Below are 8,174 nucleotides of genomic sequence, written 5' to 3'. Positions count from 1 at the left end.
TGGTGACTGCTTTAGGAAAGAAGCTGTCCCGGAGTCTGTTTGTTCTGGCCAGTATGGACCTGTATCGCCTACCAGAGGGTAGCAGGTTGAACAGATGGAAGCCAGGGTGGGTGATGTCCCTTATGATGTTTTTTGCTCTATTCAGACATCTAGAGTTGTAGATGTCAGTTAAGGAAGGCAGAGGGCTGCCGATGATCCTTTGTGCAGTGTTGGTCACCCTCTGCAGCCTCTTCCTGTCAGCCACTGTGCAGCTAGAGTGCCACACTGACACTGCGTAGGTCAGCAGACTCTCTATGGTGGAGCGGTAGAAGGTCACCAGCAGGCTTGTGCTCAGTTGCTCCCTCTTGAGCACTCTGAGGTAGTGTAGCCACTGCTGGGCCTTCTTGACCAGGGCTGACGTGTTGGTTGACCAGGAGAGGTCAGCAGAGATGTGGACACCCAGGAATTTGAAGGTCTGCACTCGCTCAACACACTCGCCGTTGATATACAGGGGGGCAGGGGTAGCGCTGTTCCGCCGGAAGTCCAGGATGAGTTCCTTTGTCTTAGAGATGTTCAGTGCTAAGTTGTTGGTTGCACACCACCTCTCCAGGTTCAGGACCTCATCTCTGTAGGCCTCCTCATTCCCCCTGTTATCATCCCCACCACTGTTGTGTCGTCAGCGAATTTGACGATGATGTTCTCTGGGTGGATTGCGCTGCAGTTGTATGTGTAGAGCGAGTACAGGAGTGGGCTCAGCACGCAGCCCTGTGGTGAGCCAGTGCTGAGGGTGCGGGCAGATGAAAGGTGACGGCCCAGCTTCACCTGTTGGGGTCAGTTGATTAAAAAGTCTTTAATCCAGGAGCAGGTGGATGATGGGAGTCCCAGGCTGGTTAGCTTGGGGATCAGGATGTCCGGTATTATGGTGTTGAGAGCTGAGCTGTAGTCGATGAAGAGCATTCTGACATAGCTCCCTTGTCTCTCCAGATGGCTCAGCACAGAGTGGAGAGCAGTGGCTATTGCATCCTCAGTCGATCTGTTAGGCCTGTATGCAAACTGGTGGGGATCCAGGGTGGGGGGAAGACAGGTTTTTATGTGGTGCAAGACCAGTTTCTCAAAGCACTTCGTTATGACAGGGGTGAGTGCTACGGGGCGGTAGTTGTTGAGGCTGGCTGTGGGTGACTTTTTGGGGACCGGGATGATGGTGGCAGACTTCAAGCAGGTCAGGACGATGGCTTGTTCCAGTGACCTGTTGAAGATGTCCATGAAGACCTGTGCAAGTTGGTCAGCACAGGCCTTGAGCACCTTCCCTGGTACGCCATCTGGGCCAGTTGCCTTCCTGGGGTTTACATCCCGGAGCACCCGTCTCACATCCTCAGGCTCAACCTTCAGAATGAGTGGGGGAGTGCCAGTGATTGCTGTTGGTTGAAGTGGGGGTTGGGGTGAAGTGCTGGGGGGAGGTGTGAGCTGTAGTGGGAGCTGGGGAGATGGTCCAGGGGGTGGTTTGGCTGTGTGCTGCGCCTGAGCTTCAAAGCGGGTGAAGAAGCTGTTCAGCTCCTCCGCAAGTGCAGCATCTGAGTCCCCGGCTGACACAGCACAGCCCCTGTAGTTTGTTATTGCCTGAATGCCCTGCCACAGCTGCCTGGGGCTTGTCAGCTGCTCCTCAATCCTTCCCCTGTGGTCCGCTTTGGCTGCGCTGATGCCTTTCTTCAGGTCGGCCCGAGTCCTACTGTATAGCACTCGGTCGCCGGATCTGAAGGCTGCATCCCGGGCACGTAGGAGTGCACGGACCTGGCCAGTCATCCATGGTTTCTCATTCGGGAACACCCGAATGGTCTTTACCACGGTGACCGTGTCAATGCAGTGCTTGATGTAAGCTAGCACTGCATCCGTGTATGTGGCCAGGTCCTCGTGATGGAAAACTTCCCACTGTGTTCGTTCAAAGCAGTCCTGGAGTCGGGGGAGGGCGTCGTCAGGCCAGGTGGTAATTGTCTGTCTTTGTGGCTTTGATTGCCGGCTGAGGGGGGTGTATGCGGGGGGTAGGAACAGGGAGAGATGGTCAGATTGTCTGAGCTGGGGGAGGGGAATAGCTCTGTAGGCATGTTTAAGGTTGGAATAAACATGGTCCAGATTATTTACTCCCCTCGTTGCACACGTCACATGTTGGTAAAATTTAGGCAACACCGTTTTGAGGTTTGCCTTATTGAAGTCTCCTGCAATGATGTGCGCGCCATTTGGGTAGGCTCGCTGGTGGTTGTTAATGTTGTTTGCGAGCAGAGAGAGAGCGGTTTTGACGTTAGCGTCCGGTGGTATGTAGACTGCAGTGATGATAACAGCTGCTAGCTCCCTCGGCAGAAAGAAGGGTCTGCATCTTACAGACATGAACTCTAGGTCAGGAGAACAATGCTTGTCTAAGACTGTACTGTTGTTGCACCAACCTTCATTCACGTAAACGCAGAGCCCCCCTCCTCTGTTTTTCCCGGAGTCACTATTCCTGTCCCATCTGTGTAGCATGCGGCCTGCTAGCTGCACCGAAGCGTCGGGGATTAGCGGTTGTAGCCATGTCTCCGTTATAATGATTGCACAGCATTCACGAATGTAGCGGTTACCAGCAAGCTGTAATTCCAAGTCGTCCGTTTTGTGTACCAGGGATCTAGCATTGGAAAGATAGAGGCTTGGTAGCGGAGGTTTGAATGGCTGTTTCCTGAGCTTGTTCAGCAGGCCCGCTCTGCATCCCCATTTTTGCTTCCTCTCACGCCTCCGCCTTCTTCGTCTGCCAGACCCGATAACAATCCACGGAGACCCCGGTGCCCTCGCTATCTCCTCCGGAATGTTGTAAGCGCGATGAAAGTCGTTTGAAATGATCATTTCTTGCCGAATGCCGATGTCTATCAGATCCATATGGGTGTATCTTGTGTTGAAGTCCGTAGGTGACGCGAAACAAACAGTTATAACACACAAAAAATACAAAAACGTGCACTTGAAAGGAGAGCTGTAAGCTGCTGCGTCCTGACGTGCCGCCATCTTGTACTCCAGAGCAGCAGATAGCAAATCAATGTTGCAGGCTCTTACAGCAATGATGCAAGCTCAGACTGCTATGATGGTGAACCTCATGAATGTAGGCCACTAGATAAATATCTGACAAGGATGTCACTGTTCTTTCATCCACTTTGCAGCAGTTGCCAAGTGCCCTACAGAATGGCCCATAGGTGGCGCCCGTGCCATGCATTTTTGTTTCTGTTTTTTTTTTTTTTTTGAGGGAGCATGCAGCATGTGCTCCGTACAAAAAGAGACAGAAAAGTATTATTTTACACCTGGGAACGGTATAAGGAGTGTCTGAACAATTATTCTTTTGGAAATGGTCTGGTGTTTTGTGAACCGCGGTGTGTGTGTGACCGGGAAGAGGAGCAGTAGTCCGCTGCTAGCCTGCTGAGAAGAGAAGGAGAGAGTGTGATCGGTGGACATCGGACTGGACTCAAGACTCGAGTCAGGACTTCATCTCGGCTTGTGCTGTGCTGGTGGGATCCGGCCATCGCGTGGGAGCGACAGAGACTGCAAATAAACATTTGGTTTAGAGATACCCGGGGGGGGGTTGTGCACAACCAGACAAAACTTATAACTGCAGCTATATTCATTTTACTGGCCGGAATTTTATTTATTTATTTATTTATTTTATTGTTTTGGGGAATTTGAAGTTCCAAATGAAAGAAACAAATGTGAATTTGTGAACTGAGAAAGGTGAACTGTGCAATAATAATTGAAAAGAAAGAAACTGAAGTGATTTTTTTTTTTTTTACAGTCAAAAATTTATTAGTTACTGAGTGTCAGTCATTGCATTTAAATAACATAATCTTTACCCCCAAACCAGGGCATCCCTTAAGTGTGGTGACCCCTAGACCTTGAAATAATTTATTTTTGTTACAGTTTCGTTATCCTGGTTACATACACAGTACACACCTTTGCTTTCACCAGACATTTTCACTAAATTTCCGTGCTTTTCGTTCCCTGACCCACCCACAGCACATCTGGTTATAGGCTTGTAGTCCCTTGAAACATTTCAGATCCTCAGCAGGACTTGGAGAAAAAATTAATTAGTTGATGATGTCTGGGTGTGTCACAGCCGGCAGCAATGCACTGTCTTCACTCAGTTCCTCTCCTATTTCATATGGTTCCAGGCCATCGATTAACTGCAGTTTCTTCAGATAGCAGGCTCTTACGCTGGGCCTTCTACATATTTTCTAGCAGCTTCTGTCTTCTTATTGCAAGTCTCTTTAGCCAATGCCATTACAAAAATTGAGATTTTTTTTTTTTTGCATGAAGTGCAAGCATTGTTTATTTACAGAAATCAGTGTCTCTGAAACTTTCGTGTTTTGGTGATGTTGGTGAAAGCACTCTATTGGAGGTCCAGAAAGCTGGTATAGGGTAAGGTGGCCTGGGCCAGTCTCTTGCACTTTTACAGCTTTGTTAGCCATTGCAAACAGGCAGAGAAATATCTGGCCAACGAGCGTTCTTGATAAATAAATAAAATAAAGAAAGGGGTGGGGGTGTTGAATTTTGAAAAGGAACAGTTGAGTGTTGTGTGATCTGTCTAATGAAAGAGTAGGAGAAAGAATTACTGCAGACTCATGGTCCAGTTGCTTGTTAAGCAAAGAGAAAACCATGAAATGGGGAAAAGTCAGGCCAAGCAAAGAAAAAAAAAATTTTTTCTTTACTTTTTGAACAAAGTAACTGTTTCTAGCACGACTATAATGTCAAGTTTCAAGTCAAGTTTATTTATATAGCGCTTTTAACAATAAACATTGTCGCAAAGCAGCTTTACAGAATTTGAACGACTCAAAACATGAGCTAATTTTATCCCTAATCTATCCCCAATGAGCAAGCCTGTGGCGACGGTGGCAAGGAAAAACTCCCTCAGACGACATGAGGAAGAAACCTTGAGAGAAATCAGACTCAAAAGGGAACCCATCCTCATTTGGGCAACAACAGACAACACGACTATAACATTAACAGTTTTAACATGAAGTCAGTTTCGTTGATGTTATAAACTCTTCACTGATGGAAACTTGAGTGTAAAACTGTTCATGACAACTGCAGTCCTAAAGTTAGCAAGTCAACTGCAGTTCTCAGCCATAAAAGCATTACTGTAAGTGTCCAGAGCGTCCTCCAAGTATGACTTTCAACTGTCCACATAGGGCCGTCCTCTACAGAAGTGATGTGATGAGATGCCACGTGGATGCAGGAAATAGAAGAAGCAAGCCCTTATTCTAGCTCCCTGCTGTAAAACATCCATTTACCATCCTTATTTGAAGAGCACATCAAACTGATCTATTATAGAAAACAAGGTGTTTTTTTTTTTTAAACAGGGGCACTATTCCTGGAGATACTGCAATACCAGATTGATGTGTGAAGCAAGCTCCTATTCCAGCTTTCTGTTCTAAAAATCTGTTTAATATAATTTCCTCATTTAAAGACTACAGCAGATATTGAACTGATAAAAACAAATATTACACTTGATTTTAGCCAAAAGACCAAGAAGCAATAACTTGCTGTGTGTAATGGCTTTAAATATACCACTTCCAAATATTAAAATCCAGAAAGGTAAACACAGCTAGGCTCCACCCCCAACAGCTGGATCCTTTTGAACGGTGACGTCACTGTGTGTGTGGTGGGGTGTGTATGGTGATGGTGGTGTTTCCATGCTACACTATCATCACATGCCTGCACTGTCTACTGATTAATTACCTTACTCACACCATTCATCTCATCTCATTATCTCTAGCTGCTTTATCCTTCTACAGGGTCGCAGGCAAGCTGGAGCCTATCCCAGCTGACTACAGGCGAAAGGCGGGGTACACCCTGCAAGTCGCCAGGTCATCACAGGGTTGACGCATAGACACAGACAATCATTCACACTCACATTCATACCTACGGTCAATTTAGAGTCACCAGTTAACCTAACCGGCATGTCTTTGGACTGTGGGGGAAACCGGAGCACCCGGAGGAAACCCACATGGACACGGGGAGAACATGCAAACTTCGCACAGAAAGGCCCTCGCTGGCCACGGGGCTCGAACCCGGACCTTCTTGCTGTGAGGCGACAGCGCACACCACTACATACATTCATTTTGTAAATATTTATATTTTCTTTGAGTAAATAAGTTCTTCAATCTCTGTCCTTGTCCTCCTTCCTTTGTTGTGATTTGTGAATCAGTCGGAACACTCAGTAATAGTTGTGCTGCCCCTTTAAGGGAGGGCGGGGCTTGTGCCGTGCTGTAAGTCTCTTTCGACTCGCTGATTGGTTCCTTTTCACGGGCAGCGGGCTTGGAGTGAAGCTGCTGTTGTTGGTTTTTTACTCCTTCATTTTCTCAGCTGCACTGGCAGCTCGTTAATAGGGGCGATTTGGGCGATGCACTCCCAAACAGGAAGGGAGATTTTTTTTTTTTATCTACTCCTACTACCACGACAACAGTAATGTCATTGTCCAATCAGGCTAAGGTCGCGCCTGGTGTAGCCACGCCCTTTTGGGGCGATTTCTGTCAGGTTCAGATTTGCCCCCAAATCTCCCATTGACAGTAATGGTACGTACGTTTTTTTCGAAAATCATGCTCCCAATGCATTTTCTATTGGGTTTTATGTGCTCGCACAAGCAGCGTGCTTACGTCATACGCCTGTTGCGCCACGCAAGTGTTGCCAGATTGGGGGGTTTTAGGTGCATTTTGGCGGGCTTTGAACATAATTTTGGGCTGGAAAACGCAACTTGCGCGGGAAATGTGTGAACATTCTATGAAGAAGATGGCGAGTGTTGAGTGCAACAATACGATAGCGTCTCTGAAAGAAGTTCCCTTTAGTCGTCGTACCAATGAGGAGAAAATGGCAATCAAACAGCTAGGACCTCCTAGACCGAATTTAAACATCAAGCAAGTGTCTAGGAAGGGGGAGAAGACCTACTCAAGAGGTTTTAACAAGAACTGGTACCACCGGAAAACTTGGCTAGCTGGCTGTGATGTAGTCAATGCTCTTTTTGCTACCCTTGCGTTCTCTTCCACCCTGGAAGTAGCACAACAGACGGTACAGTGATATCTGATATTTGAATTTACTAGGCAAAAGTTGTTTTTGTGTGTGTTTTACCAATGGCAGTTTAACATTGCCATGCTTGGAATATTTCAGTCGCCTCAAGTTCTCTCTGACTTGGTGTAAATTAAGCATATTTTCAGTTTTTATATATTGTACAGTATGTGTTCATTGGAGCCAGCAGCACCTTACCTTTTTTCCAACTTGTTAAGCCAAGTTGCACTGACTACAAAACCTTGTGTGTATGTAGCTAAATAACTAAAGCCTTTTGTGTTCATTGACATGCTTGTAATACTTTAAATTTCCTTTTAAGGCATGGCTTTCTCATGGAGGAATTCTTGGGAAAAAAACTGCAGAATTTATTTAGAATTATTTGTTGTTAAAATGGTGCAATTCCATATAAAAAAAACACAATTAAGCTGCACATGTTTGTTTGATGGTTATGCTTTTCTTCATCTTTTTCAAAACTTAAATAAACACTTGTTTTGGATTTATATCCTGCCACTTTAATTGCATTCTTTAGAATTGAAGAAATTAGAATATGTTTATAATTGAGAATTTGTGTCTACTTATTATAGAATACTGGAATAATATGAGAAAATAAATGAGTAATGTAATATTAATTGATTTGTGATGCCAAATGTTTTGCTTTGAAGGCTTCACAGTGAATCTTCCTTAGTTTTAGCCTGGCAAGCCAGACTAAATGTGAATATTTGCCACTCGTAGGCAAAAATATTTTTGGCGCTAGGCGGGTGGGTCTAGTTTACTAGGCTACCTTAGTTTGCCACCTTTAACTTTGTTTAGTGTTGCCACCTAGTGGAGAGAAGAGATATTGTCTATATTGATATCTGAATTCATTCATTCATTCATTCATTCATTCATTATCTCTAGCCGCTTTATCCTTCTACAGGGTCGCAGGCAAGCTGGAGCCTATCCCAGCTGACTACGGGCGAAAGGCGGGGTACACCCTGGACAAGTCGCCAGGTCATCACAGGGCTGACACATAGACACAGACAACCATTCACACTCACATTCACACCTACGGTCAATTTAGAGTCACCATTTAACCTAACCTGCATGTCTTTGGACTGTGGGGGAAACCGGAGCACCCGGAGGAAACCCACGCG

The 8,174-nt window shown here is 46.0% G+C and overlaps 1 non-coding gene across 1 annotated transcript; it reads right to left on the bottom strand.

The window, feature by feature from the left end:
- Positions 1–5,334: 5,334 nt before the first annotated feature.
- On the bottom strand, positions 5,335–5,516 carry LOC132897805 (U2 spliceosomal RNA). Its single transcript, XR_009656384.1, has one exon. It is a non-coding gene; the product is annotated as a U2 spliceosomal RNA (small nuclear RNA).
- Positions 5,517–8,174: the final 2,658 nt, after the last annotated feature.

Source organism: Neoarius graeffei, chromosome 1 (genome assembly GCF_027579695.1).
Source record: "Neoarius graeffei isolate fNeoGra1 chromosome 1, fNeoGra1.pri, whole genome shotgun sequence".
Taxonomy (NCBI): Eukaryota; Metazoa; Chordata; class Actinopteri; order Siluriformes; family Ariidae; genus Neoarius; species Neoarius graeffei.
The sequence above is the reverse complement of the archived record's forward strand: the minus strand, read 5'-3'. Positions and strand labels throughout refer to the sequence as shown.